Genomic DNA, 14,860 nt, shown 5'->3' with positions numbered 1-14,860 from the left:
AACCTCCACTGACATTTATGCACAGCATATTATATTGTTACAGTGATGGATGAGCAAAATGTTTGCCCAAAGTGAAGACTGTTTGCATAGGTAGGGAGAACTGCACTGCCTTGACCTCATTAAGGGACTGTAGAACGCCCTCCCCTGGCAACCTCTCCATGGAGTAGCTTTCCCATGAGCCTTTGCCCTTAACTGTTCCCAGTCTCCCAGTTCCACAAATGATGCTTGACACTTCAGAGACACCTTGTGTCGGCCATCTGCTGTCCCCCTGAGAGCACCATAACCTTTCTTTGGGATCTTTGGGAGATGCCATTTGAGCCACAGTTTGCCTGCTAAAATAGATTTTTCTGCAATGCTACACTAAAAATAACTTTAACTGTATATTCCCGGTATTAGAAGGTAACTTCCCCTTTTGAAAAAGCACTCTAAGACATTATATACAGTTTTTAAAGCTCAGCGTTTTGTAAATTTGTCTTACTGGTGTTTGGACAACCTTCACACCCCAACATTCGCTGTCGGGTCTAAGTTCTTCAAAAAGGAAGTGCAGATTTACAAAAAGATTTGAGACCAAATTACCACAAGCCCACTGAATCTTCAACTATTTGTTTTTCTCGCAGCGTTGCTCTGAGTTCGATCAGCAGGAAATGGGTTTACTCTGAACATTATGAGCCACTGCTGTCCTTCCAATAAACACCCAGGGCTGTGAGGCTTTTAGCTGAAATCCACCTCTGTTGAGGTTGAGTGCACAGCAGTAAGCATCGGGCCTGTGCAGTCGAGACGAACAGATTGGCAGCTGGGAGGCTTGGGCACCAAGCTGACCACTGAAACCCAGACTTTATTGCACAGCCGTTTTGTTTGTCACCGAGGGGTGACACACTATCCCATGTAACCTCGCCATACTGTGACATTACAAGTTGGCACATGAAATTCACACACATGTACACTTTTGTCTGCCTCTCCTCGTCTGTCGCCCTGGCAGCCAGCGATGACAAAGGCCTAAATTTACAGGTGGCAGTGTCTGGGATAACCCTGGTAGGACGAAAGGGTATAACTAAACAGTATAAAAAGTAAAATAGTGGTATTTAATTATAGGACAGAGTAAAAATCACAATTTTAAGTTGGAGAAAGGAGGTGCAGCAGTTCTTTATATAAAGAGGCAGTTGTTCAGGAGTGTCTGTGGTGGGAGAAGAGGTGGGGGAAGGAGGGTCTGAAGAAGTGACATCAGTTTTTGGCCTGCTGCCCACAGATTCAGACAAGCATCGCACCAACTAGCCAGCAGCTTGAATGCCCTTTAGAAATTGCCACAGGAGAGGGAGAGAAGTTTCTGAAGGGCGGCTGGGACAGCTCGGGAAGCACGCTTCATATTCATTCTGGAAATGGGATGCGGGTTGGGGGGGTGAATGAGATTATTCTAAGTGATCAAGTAGGAGGCAGAGGAGGGAAAGACTGGCAGTCCAGGGTGTTTAGAAAGATTCCTATCTGCAATTGGCAGGGCTTACTGTGTAACATTTGCTGTGTGGTTTGAGAAGTTTCATTTCCAAAATGAGACATATACCATTTGAAAAACTGTCACACCTACACAACAAAATGGCTACTGGCACGTTAATAAAATTCACAACCGAGCTAAATTGGCGCCATCCTTGGCTCCTCGCTCCGAAAAGTTGAAATTTAAGACATGCAATCTATTTTTCTATACTTCTTTATCCGTTTCCGAAAAGAGTGTGCCATTCCATTTGCATTGCAGTTTCACTGCTCTACAAATTCAACATGACAGATTAGAAAAGAAACAAAACTGTCGTGGCCAAGTTAGCCTTCTTTTTCTGCTTCACATAACGGAAATCTAAAAACCTTACTGCATGGCACAGATCATCTAATAAAAATCCTAACTAACTTGTGCAAGTAGGATGATACAGTATTTCGGAACCTGATAATCATGCCTTTGACTCTTTTCAATTCATTTATTTGTCTATAAACATAAATAGGCCTCTTTTCCAGCAGCATCCATCTGCAGCAAATTGGGTCCATTATGTGATCTCGCAACTTCAGGTTTCAAAAAATATGATTTTCATGTGCACTGATCAGTTACATATAAAACAGGGGTGCTCTTTAGGGTTCATATCTGAGGCTCCTTTTGTCCTGACAGCTTTTTAATGAATTCTGTACTTCTCAAATGTGGAAAAAAAAGATGGGATAGATTTGTGTATTAATATACAAAGATACACTAATACAGAGACATATACAAATGGAACAAAGTCATTTAGTTTAAAAAAAAAAACCTTCAGCCACTGTGGTCATCTTTTCAGCCTCTTTTTTTAAGTATTTAATTGAAAATTAAGTTAATCCTGGTAATTTCAGAAACTGGGCCAAAGCTCATCAGCAGGCTAAACAGTATTTAATAACCTCACTGGGGGAGCAAGAATTAGGATTAAACTTATTTTGTGTGTGTGTCATTAGGGAAGGTGCATTTTAATTTGCACTTCTCTGCCATTATCTGATTAATGACAAAAAGGACTGAACATGAAAATGCATCGCCACGAGAAATTCACATTCCCACAACAATTTAGAGAGGAAAACATAACACACGACACTGGACATCATTAAGCGTACTTCAGGAAGTCCCATTGAAGCCACTGCTCGGATTTAAGTTTTATTACCCCCCCCCCCCCCCCCCCCCCCCAAAAAAAAAAAAACCAACCAAAACTACAAAAAAACAAAACACGAAAAAAAAATTTACATTTTCACTGCTTGTTACACCATCTGTAACAAGCTTCTATTACATTTTCTTCATTTCCACAGTGAACAGTCAGACAATAGTGATGGCAACAGCAAAGGCATTTGACTATCCTCTCATGACATGTAGTTCAGACTTTGGGGGATCAGACTGAACGTGACTAGCCAAATGGTTTGTTGCGCAGTCCCATCTGGGAAGTTGCACTTGGAAACTCGTTGGCAAGGTCTAGGCATATCAACCAGGTAAGCTGCCATTAAATGCAAAGAAAAAATATGCCAGTGTAGACAGCTAGTTAGTTAGGCCAGTCCACATGGAAAGTAACTGGCACAGATATTGTGACCAGAGAAGTCAAAGACTTTCAGTAACTTCAAGAGATGACAAGCAACGTAACTGCAAAGAGGATCAGGGTGTTGAGTAATACTTTTCTCCACTTTGAGGCCAACAATTAAAAGGATTATGAAAGAGAGAGGTTAGAGTTTATCTAGGCAACGAAAGCCTTGAATGTCTGCTTACAACAACCTATTTTTGTTGACAAGGCAATGCATGAAAAGCGAATCTCTTGCTGTGTAGCAAGTAATGACATTTTAAACATGTCATCTCACCTAAACCATGCTCGTAGCAGTAACCTTATGGTCAGAAGTTTCTCACATGACACTAATTGGTCCTAACTAAGTTCTAACCTACAAGCTCAAAGCTAGAAGCTTTGGCAATTTAAATTCCCTTGTGATACTGATCAGTGCAAATCTCTCATTGAAACGGACACAAAGGTGTACCCGATTCGTTAACACGTAAAGTCAAGGACTCCTTACAAGCACTAGGTACTAGCAGTTAGGAGTCTCTCTGTGTCAAATAAAACCAATCCCTGGCATGTTATTCTGAATTGATTTAGCAACTTTTCTCCACATTCTTATGGCCAAAGTAAGCGTAAAACTGTTTTTGAAACCTCCCTCTCAGTTCTCAAAAAAATAGAAGATGAACAACATCCTCTGTCTGACTGAAGCAGCAGCAACTGCTCTGTGCTGATGTGCAAAATGACTGTCTTTTGGGTTTGTTTGGTTTAAACGACACTGGATCTGATTATATGTTACAAATATACAAGAAAGACAATAAACATGGTATCATAGCAATTAGCGTTGTGCAACACTATGTGGAGCAGGCTGTGTGTTACCAGAGTGTCTGTATCCCTGTCAATCTACTGCACTGCAGAGACCCAAAACAGATGGCAAGGCTGACCCACACTCTGCCTCTCTGCCTGTTTGTGCACCCGTCACAGTCATACCACCAGCGTTCCCACTATAGCGGTACAGACAACTGTTTTTTTACAGTCACTTTAAAAAAGATCTGAGAAACAGACAGGAACAAATGTGATGCTTAGACTTGGGAATTCAAATGCTACAAATAACCAAAGACAAAAAGAGGGGAAAAAATTGTACACTTACTTTACAAAGAACGTGAAAACGTAAAAGTAAAAGATCCAATTTTTAATTCAAATAAGGGTTATAAAATTAACACCTCCTAAATTTTCTGTCTACATTGTATTTTAACAAGAAAAAAGTTATTCAAGGAGTAACTTGCCAATTCAGGCAATGTAAGTTTTCAACAACTAGCTGCAAAGAAGACTTACATATTGAGTGATTAAATGCCAACTTAACTGCCAACTATTTTATTCCCTCGAGTGTTCCTAGATAACCATCAGAAAGCCCAGCGTGAGATGGCATGTCTTTTAGCCAAAAACTGAGGCTCAAGCCACCTCATGTGACATTCATTTATCCAGTAATTTGTGGTAATAATGCAGCATGATCCATATTAATGTATTCCTCCACAATAACCTACTGAAACAGAGAGTCAATTGTGAATTTGTCTTACTTTCCTACAAACCGCTGGAATAAAGAGTTTGCTTGTGTGGCAGACAGAGGATTATTGTGGACGACGGGCATGCACGTGGGCAAACAACAGAAGAAAGGCAGCTCTGATAGCACAATGGAGCCTCTAAGCCTCCAAGAAAGTGACATGCTCGCACACGCACACGCACACACACACACACACACATATATATATATATATATATACTGTATGTATAAAAAAACCAAAGACACCCAGCACGCCCCTGTGGGCGGTCAATCCTTCAAGCTCGGTCCTCTACCAGAGGCCTGGGAGCTTGAGGGTCCTGCGCAGTATCTTAGCTGTTCCCAGGACTGCGCTCTTCTGGACAGAGATCTCCGATGTTATTCCCGGGATCTGCTGGAGCCACTCGCCTAGCTTGGGAGTCACCGCACCTAGTGCTCCGATTACCACGGGGACCACCGTTACCTTCACCCTCCACATCCTCTCGAGCTCTTCTCTGAGCCCTTGGTATTTCTCCAGCTTCTCGTGTTCCTTCTTCCTGATATTGCTGTCATTCGGAACCGCTACATCGATCACTACGGCCGTCTTCTTCTGTTTGTCTACCACCACTATATCCGGTTGGTTAGCCACCACCATTTTGTCCGTCTGTATCTGGAAGTCCCACAGGATCTTAGCTCGGTCATTCTCCACCACCCTTGGGGGCATCTCCCATTTTGACCTCGGGACTTCCAGGTTATACTCGGCACAGATGTTCCTGTACACTATGCCGGCCACTTGGTTATGGCGTTCCATGTATGCCTTGCCTGCTAGCATCTTGCACCCTGCTGTTATGTGCTGGATTGTCTCTGGGGCATCTTTACACAGCCTGCACCTGGGGTCTTGCCTGGTGCGATAGACCCCAGCCTCTATGGATCTTGTACTCAGAGCTTGTTCTTGTGCTGCCATGATTATATATATATATATATATATATATATATAGTAGTAACATGTTGCCTCTCAGAGGTGTACATGTACACTGGTTCTCTTACACAATCACTCATGCGCACAGTCTTTCTACAAGCCATCACTCCTCTGAGCATGTGTCTACCCTCTGACCCTTTCACTCCGACAAATGACGCTTCAGCACCACCATACTATTAAACCCCCACAGTGCCACAGCACGTCACGCGCCTTTGACTTTAGAGCGAATTTCAGCGCGCCGAGGGCGCCGTGGGAGTAAAGGTTGGGGGTGGTGGTGGTGTTGCTGGTGTGTGGGGGTCAAAGGTGGGAGGTCAGACAGCTGGTAAACATCTTTAAATACTCCTTTATAACACCATACATTCCTTCACAGCAGGGAATGGTTAGCAAGACATCCATCCCTGCCTGATTTAGCTCTGTTTTTGTGTGTGTGAAGGATAACCTCAAGTTTTTGTATACTACATACTTTTGTGAGTCAGACCAAGCTATGGCATGCAAATAAAATATATTTTTAGAAGATGGCAAAAAACAAGACTAAATTTATTCTGCAATATTCAAAACAGCAACACCCCGGCAGAAATCGTGTGGGTGGGGGTTGTTGCTGGGCTTGTTTGTTTTCCTGCCTGCAGTATCCACGCTGATTTTAAGTGATGGTAGAGTGGGTGGGGTGGTGGGCCTTTTAAGTCCTGCAACTAATGCATAAACAAGACCGCTTTCTCTCTGTCTTGCTGTCTTTTATTCTCTCGGTGTGTGCGTTTATCATTTTACCACTTTGCACACCCATGCTGTGTATTGCGAGTTTTGAAGGAGACGGAAAGACTGAGACAAAAACAGCAAAAGGACGGAAAGCTCTACTGTTCTGCTATGACTTAAAAGCAATGTGATAGACTTACCGACCCATACGTACAATTACTGGGTCTGGAAAAGACAAAGAAGAAGGCAGACAAAAGAAATACTGAAAGCTGTTTTGCATAGAGAATTACAACATAAGGACAGAACACGCCAGTGAGAGCGAAGACACACCCCCTGCACTTTAAACACAATCAAACACACAAGTGGGAGGATATGGGGGTCTCTGATGGGGGCTTACTGGAGGTAGATGGTTGTATCACACTGGTCCCAGACAGGCTTTGGAGCCAGCCCCAGTGACATGGAGAACATTGGCAGTTTTCTACTGCAGGGAATCTGTTGGCGTTTAAAACAGCCCAGGAATCTTTCAGGCCTGTTTTCAGGGAAGAAATAAAAACTACCAGAAAAGGCTCAACTCAAACTGTTTAAGATTGGCATAACGTAACCAATGTCCAACTTTTTTGCCATGCTCAGAATCAACAAGGCACTCGTAAATGATATCGTAAAATCATAACATCATCACGTTATTCTGGTGGGTCCATACTAGAAGCAGAATGACTAAAAGAGCTTATAGGGAGTCTATTCCTGTTATTTCTTTGCAATATTACTGCATGTCCAGAGTTCATTGCAATAAAAAAATGGCTAATGCATACACAGAGTTAGATTACTGGAAAAGAGAAGTGAGAGAGGAAAGTTAAGCTGTGTTCACACCAGAGGTAATGTGGTGACCAAAAACCAAAAGGACAACTTCAAGCAACTATGGCCAAAAAAAGCTGCTGGTAACTCAAAATTGGGACCCAAGATGCAGGCAAGGAGGAGGCTGTTGATTAACATATAACTTGGTAGTAAATATGGCAGTATGTTACCTAGGCAACCAGAGCCTGACATGTCTGCAAGCGACCACCAGTCAGCTTCAAAGATAGGGGGACTTTGAATAGGGATGCATCTTTAGCAGAGCTCTGACTGCAAAGTTGGTCATCAGTTTGGTTATCAAGAGTGGGTAGAGACAACTAGAATGAAAGAAGCCTTAAACTAAATAAAAGTGTGTTCTGCCCTAACCTGGTTAAGGATTACAGTATTTACATCGATAACCAGGGTCAATCCTGGTCCCAGTCTCAAGTCAAGTCTTGAGGCAGATTTTCAATATTTCACATTTGTCTGGCAGGGGTTAGTCTTTGTCTTTCACACGAGGTCTTCCTGGCTCACGTTCTCATCTTAAAATCTCCCCTGAGGAGTTATCAGAAAGTAGTTAAAAGACTAAGAAAAGCGAACAATCAATAATGATCAATACCTATGTGCACAACCCTGGTGCATCTTTGCCAAAGAGTCACCATCACTCCCCGAGCAGGATTCTTTGTAGTCAAATATTGTACCTTTTAAGTTTCAAAGTCATTTTATAAGGTCACATGTAAGACCACAGGTTCACAAAATTTCAATTTATAGTGTGCCTACTGCTTTAAATGTGACCACAACTGGTCAGTTCAATTACCAAATGACAATATTAAAGATAGTTGTTGAATAAAAAGAACAAAGAACGCTCATTAAGTGTGGTGACTTCTTGTCTATGTAACAGTATTTAGAACGGTAGGCATGATTATGTTCAGCATTTAATTGATTAGGTAGAATTAGACTGTTTTTGGACTGTTACATCTTTCTAAACATAAAATGATGAATAAATGTTATTCAATTCATTTCAATGTTATTTATAAATCCCCAAATCGCAACAATCGTCATCTCAAGGTAAAGGGAAGCTAAGGCCATATAATAATAGAAAGAAAACCCCAACAATCAGATGACCCTCTGAGAAAGCACTCGGCTTTTCCTTCAAGCGAGTCAGAAACACACAACAGTTACGAGGTATATGACAGAAACGTGACAGCAGACTTCTAAGAGTATATCAGCAACACAAAATCAAAATGTCAACGAGGCAGAAGTAAAGAAAAATAATAATGAGGAAATCTGAGCTTCATTCAGACACACACCATTGCAATTAGTCATTTGAAGAGTAACAGAGTGAACAAAAATTGAGAAAGAGCATAAAATGTTGACATCCAAGCCAGGCACCAAGCTGCTCATCTTCTTGGCGCCAGGCAGAGTGCTGGCTCTCACTCAACCAGGAGGCCCATTTTTTCCCCATGCTTTTTATATTTCTTTTGTTTCGGTTATTCATCATAAGAGTTGTGTACAACTCGTTCACTTGCTCACTTTGCATATTTGGATCACCCTCACTCGTCTTCCTTTATTGGACAGAAAACGACGGCCATTTTTTTCTCTCCCCTAAACGCCTACGGGCCTTGAAATACATGCAGGCTGAAATCCAAAGCCCCTAATCACAGCTAAGGGAACAGGCTGACTGGAGCGTCACGATTCGTAGCAAGGGAGGAATGGAGCAAGAGAAGGGAGGGAACAAAGGGAGAATAGGTGAAAACGAAGAGAGGGACAGTGGGAGAAAGAAAAAAAATGGCTGTCAATATGCATGGGCGTTACGCAGAGAGGAAGCTAATCAGCCATTAATACAAGTGACACTCTAGCTATTGAGAATACAAAACACAGGGCTTGATTGAAGGTCTTGTCTGATGTAATAGTGCTTCAGTTTGAATGCGTCTGTCCTTTTTGTCTATGTGAGTGCCTGAGTTTGTGTGACTACAATTGTCAATGTGTGATTTCACATGTGTGTGACAAGACTACAGAAATGTGAGTGTATGAGACGTGTCAGCCTATCTGCATGGATACTATATGTATGTGCTCATTAAATGCGACTATAGCTTGGTCTGTGTTCGTGGCCCGACACTTCAGTACACCTCAAGCTGCTCAACGGTCGTCAAGCTCGCTCAGCAAGAAGCAGGCAGTTCCATCTGGTCAAGCCATCCCTGTGTATTTTAAGTGTGTGCTGTCTGCATGCGTGTGCGCGTGAACACCACCATGCAAAAATGTCCCTACATCCTTGCATACATATACAAAAAGCATGTCTTCCATTGGTCTTCCAGACCTAATTTTGACGCTCCGTTTGCTGGCATGACGGCAAGAAAGCCTCTGAAGTAAATTAAAGGCGATGACAACAAAATGAGAGGATGGAGAGTCGAAGAGGCAAAGCCACCTGGCTTGGCCCCAGCTCACTGCAGCACATTTGCTTGATAAACTAAAAAAAAATTTCTGAGAGCACTTAAAATTACAGCTACTAAGTTACAAATACACAGAACAATTTTCATTTAGCAACAGAATGCTTTTTCAACGATTTACGCCTAAGATATTGGCTGTAGGAGTAAACCAAGGATGTGGCGCCTCTCTCTGTGTGGCTGTGTGTGTATTTGTCACTAACAAGGTCCCACAAGGCTGCCTCGGTCACCTGGGTATTGCAGTACGCTCGTAGCCAGGTCCACTCATGAATGAACCCAGAGCAACAACAGTAATTCCCAAGCATTTTCCACCAGAGCTACTGTATGGGTGCGTATGTGTGAGGGGCAGGCTACAGTAGAGCTACGGTGCAGCTGGCTGCTACGAAGAGGTGAACCAGCTGCCCCTTTTTACCCTCATTATCCATGACATATAGCACGGAGACTATCGTACACACACAAAAAAACCCTACAAATTTCTCAACTTGGGGAGCAAAACACCGTTACAACACGCTGAACAAAATCCACTGAGCCGGAGCACAGGTTTGGGGGGGCAGGGATAGCTCAGTAGGTAAAGTGGTCGCCCCATGATCGGAAGGTCGGCGGTTCGAATCCACTTAACGGCTACCCTGAGGTACCCCTGAGCAAGGTACCGTCCCTACACACTGCTCCCCGGGCGCCTGCTTAGTGGGCTGCCCACTGCTTCACTGAGTGAATGGGTCAAATGCAGAGAAAAACAAGTAATTTCCCCATGGGGATCAATAAAGTATCCATCATCATCATCAATTTTCTCTTTCAAGCTACAAATATTTATATCCCCTCCTGAATGAAGAAAAGAAAAACAAAGATATGGAAAGAAAGTGGAAGTTAGAGGTAGTTCAATCACTAAAAGTCCCTGGCAGGGCTCATTTATGACTATGTGGAGAATCTCCTTGCAGAAGGGTTTTTGCCAATGGGTGATGACCTCAGGAATCAACGATGGCTACATTTCACTGTGTGTTATACTTGTATAACTATGCATGTGACAAATAAAGAACCTTGAACCTTGAACCTTGAATGGCAATTGCTGATGTTTTGATTTGAGCCTAATGTCATTGTGCGTTTAAAAATACCATTTTTATCTTCTTCTGGAAACTTTTTTCCACCAGAAATTCTCTCTCTCACTCTTTTTTTTAACTCCTCAATGTGGGAGTGTTAAAAAAACACTGATTAGCCCAAACTCCAGCTTAAAAGTGTGTGAATACAGATTTGGATGTAAACAGCAGAGACACTCTACCACAAAACAACTGGGAATGCAACCAATCATGTGACATTTTAAATAAATTATATTCATACTTTAATCAGGCACGGGTGGTAATGTTCTTGATTTTCCGCACAAACAAGTTGCTTTGTTTGATCTCCCAAAGCAGTGAGTCCACCTCAGGCTTTTTGATTTTACGTTTTCATGTTTTTGTTTTTTTCCAGTTTTCTATAAATGCCTTCACCCAGGCTCCTTCCCTGCTCTGCATGCCCTCCCTTAATTCCTTTGACGATCGCTTGTTTTCTTTAGTTTTTACAAACTTCCCCTGCTGCTTTCCACCCTCATCCATCTCTCTCCTCTGTCTCTCATCTTAACATCACTCGGCTGCCGATTTTTTTCTCTTGTTTGTTTTACTCCTTTCCCTCGGTCCACCCCCTGCCTGCCTAACTTTCACTCCTCCATGAGTAAAGGAAGAGAAGAAAAATCGCAACATGGTGGCTGGTCGTCACAAGGTAATGTTAGGACTGCTGGGCCGAGACTGACGCACACATACACGTGCAGCTGCATTTTGCTGGGCTTAGTGAGCACGACTGCGCGTTTAAAATTTAGAGTAAAATCCACATCACAAGAACAAAGACTCCCACACTGAGACAGCAAGCATTTGAAACAATTAGATCAGTTAAGATCAAACAGCAGTCCTTTCAATAAACACGTTTCAGTGACAGGGAGGCATCCTCCTTGTAATTAAAAGAGAGGAAAGCCTGTTGTTTGGCCCAGCGGAGTAATAAGGAGGCGGGGAGATTTGTAGGGTTGGGGGGTGGAGGAGTGGGAAGTGATCAAATGACACCCTGACATTTGAGCCCGAAACAAACTAATCGATCGTGATTAAATTATTCATCTGTCTGTTTACCGTGGAAATGGAGGGGTTTGAAGGAAATAGGAGGGAGAAGGGAAAGAAGTGGGGAGCCAGTGACAGCTGTGATGTGAATTTCCCATACTAATCTTAACATAATGATTTTCTGTGCGTGCTAGAAATGCTGCAGAGGCCATACCTACTTTTAGGTACTTTGTATCTGCTTTGGTTTCAGCGCTATTCGATAATAAATTTATAGAATCTACTATGAGGCTGTTTTGCAAAGACAAACACCCATGGCTATGTTAATCCTGTGCTAATAGCCATGTTCTGTGTTATTCATGTGGACATGTGTGGTCTTGTGATTTAAAACCATTCATTTGTATAACTGCAGTGTAATCTGACAAAATTACCAGTTAACTGAAAGGAAACAGTGAGCAGGGTAAATGCAGAGAGAGATGTGCTTGTGGGGAAGAATAAACCAAACAAACAAACAAACAAAAACAGCCGCACTAAAGGCTAAAGGGTACAGGAAGTCACTAAATCTAGCCACAAATCACCAAGATGGTAACACGACCTGATTCCACAGATTGAAAGTTCTACCTATGTCTATCTGTCTGAGGCTGATCTGGGCTTGGGTCGTGGGGGTAGAAGTCCAAGCAGAGACCCTCTCTCCAGCCACAGACATTCTCAGATCAATAATTTCTCAAATATGTCCTGGGTCTACCCCACAGCCTCCTCCCAGTTGGACATGCCCGAAACAGTCACTTGGCTCCTTTCAATGTGGAGGAGTACCGGCTCTCCTCTGTGCCGCTCCAAACTGATTGAACCAGATATCATTTGGAGGAAGCTCATTTCTACTGCTTGTTACTCAATGCCGTTCTCTCAGTCACCGCTCACAGCTCGTGATCATAGGTGAAGGTTAAAACGTAGATCAACCAATAAATCTACTTCACTTTCACACTCAGGTCTCTTCTCCATGAGAAACTGTACACGATCCTCATTACTATAGCCATTTCACCAATCCATCTGTCGATCTCTTGTCTCTCTCCTTCGCTCACTCTTGAAGAAGGCCACGAGGTACTTGAGCTCCTCCATGTTGGGCAAAAACTTATTTCCAATCCAGGCACGTCACTGTTTTTCTGACTAAGAACCATGGCCTCAGACTTGGAGGTGCTAATTCTCTGCAGCCCACCTCAAACTGCAGTTGAAGAACTGCATCAGCAGAAGTGGAAGCTTGTGTTAGATTAAGCTAACAGAGCCACACCAAACGTAAACAGCAGAGATGAGACCCTGAGACACTCTCAACTCCTTGGCTGTACCTAGAAATTCTATCCACAAAAACTGTGAACAGAATCAGGCAGTCCTAACTGAGTCCATCACCCACTGAGAACTAGTCCCCAACGATGGGCCTCATACTCTATCTACATGGGCAGTAGGAAAGAACAGTAAAACATGCTTCACTACAAAAATATGACAAAATTTAAACTGTGATTGAAAACTTAAACTGCCCTGTCAAAAAGGACCACAAATACACTTGGACACACATACATGCAGAGAAAATCTACATAAACGCTCTGTAACCTCACAGTCCAGTTTTTCCAGAAACTCAATATGGCTCCTGCGCTCTCCCTCCCAGCCTACTGCATTCCAGAGACAGAATAGATGACCCTGCTTAGGATGACATTTTAATGAGTGTGTGTGGGAGAGAGGCTCTAAGAGGGTGACGATAAAAGGGCATACACATGCACTGGCTCATGCACACAAAGCCTGATGTATACTGATACAAAGAGCTACTGAGCACAAGTGTCACGCACATACACAAAAAGACAAACACACATGAATACAAAGTACCATATACATACAAACATGCACATTAGCAGGCACACACATAATCATCTGAGCCCCCTGTTCTTAACGTTTAGGAAATAGCTCTGTCCTTGGTATTATAGCTCTGCGTCACATAGCAATCCTTTAATAATCACCACACTACTGGCCAATGCCCACAGGCTGCACCTTTATATTGACAAGCCAACAGTTAACAGCGCAAAAGCTGAAAAACAAATTGACTGCCATATTTTGATACTGAAGTACACTGCCATTTCCCTGGAAAGATTTTCACTCCTGCAGGCAGGAAGTCAATATGTTTGTCCAAAAGACTTAAAATTGAGATTTATCTTGTTTTGACATTTACACGTAAGTAGATGAGGACACCACTACAAAGCTGGCGTCCTATAGCTCACAGGTATTCAATATTTAAATTAATATCACTCAGCATAACATTAAGAGGACGTTCAATCGGTTTCAGCGAATAAGGAAAACAACACCTTTTAATAGTTTAGTCTGACTTCATAAGGGGCATTTGGCCCAGCTTGTTCTCATATCTTAAAAAAACAAACAAACAAAACTTTAAGAAATAAGAGCTAAACAAAAACCTATATGGACAAAAGTACTGTGCCACTTGTTTAATGTACCTACAGGAGCTGCTCAGCCATGGAAACTCATGCCATGAAGCTCCCGGTGCTGTTTTTGTGCTGATATTAATGCCAGACAAGGTTTGGAGCTCTGCAGTTACTGAGTCACCAGTGTGTTGGTGATTTGTACACACTATGCACCTCAGCACTCACCACCTCTGTTCTGTAACTGAACATGCAGTGGTTTTGAAATGCTTCCACAATGCTTACCACTTACAGTCAATTGAAGAGATTTCACAAACTGACTTGCTGCAGCGGGGGTATTTTGGTGATGCAGTACAACACTCAAAATCAGTAAAGAGCCCATTTATTTACAAATGTTTGTAAAAGCAGACTGCACAGCTAAGTGTTTATACTTGTGGCAATAGGACTGAAATCCCTGAATTCAAGTAGCTAAATTTTTAAGGACTTAACAAGTCATTTCAAGTAAAAAAAAAAAAAAGGGAAACCTACTGCACATGGCCTTCATTAGCACATTGCTTAAATTCAAATCATTTTACTAACTAAAATTTCCTCCTCTTCTTTTAATGTCACTTTTTTGAAAAAAATACAAAAAGAGAGATGTGTCGACACATCACTTTAGAGTGCATGCACAGATAGTTAACCTCAGCAGTGGCAGATTATATTAACCTTTTAGAGGAAGTGTTTGCATATGGAAGAAGAACAGAAGGAGAGAGAAAGAGCACTGCGGTATAGCCGATGGGTTGAATTAATGAGATTGTAGGTATCTGCATGGCTGCACATTTTGACTGGGCTTTGGATGGAGGACAGAGAGAGAGAGCGAGAGAGAGAGGAGAA

The 14,860-nt window shown here is 42.4% G+C and overlaps 1 protein-coding gene across 8 annotated transcripts in view; it reads right to left on the bottom strand.

The window, feature by feature from the left end:
- The window catches only part of ptprsa (protein tyrosine phosphatase receptor type Sa), a 258,396-nt gene that overhangs the window by 132,168 nt on the left and 111,368 nt on the right, over positions 1–14,860 (bottom strand). The window contains exon 1 of one of the 8 annotated variants that reach the window (XM_085433162.1): positions 6,427–6,449. The exons of the other annotated variants lie outside the window; for them this stretch is intronic. The gene's annotated coding sequence lies outside the window, so the exon portion shown is untranslated. Of the gene's footprint in view, positions 1–6,426; positions 6,450–14,860 lie in introns of those variants that run through there. 8 annotated transcript variants of the gene reach the window in all.

This window comes from Copadichromis virginalis, linkage group LG15 (genome assembly GCF_057382275.1).
Source record: "Copadichromis virginalis isolate Kocher_CV1m ecotype Utaka linkage group LG15, C_Virginalis_male_GT1.1, whole genome shotgun sequence".
In the NCBI taxonomy this organism is placed as follows: Eukaryota; Metazoa; Chordata; class Actinopteri; order Cichliformes; family Cichlidae; genus Copadichromis; species Copadichromis virginalis.
This window is presented reverse-complemented; position numbering and strand designations above follow the sequence as displayed.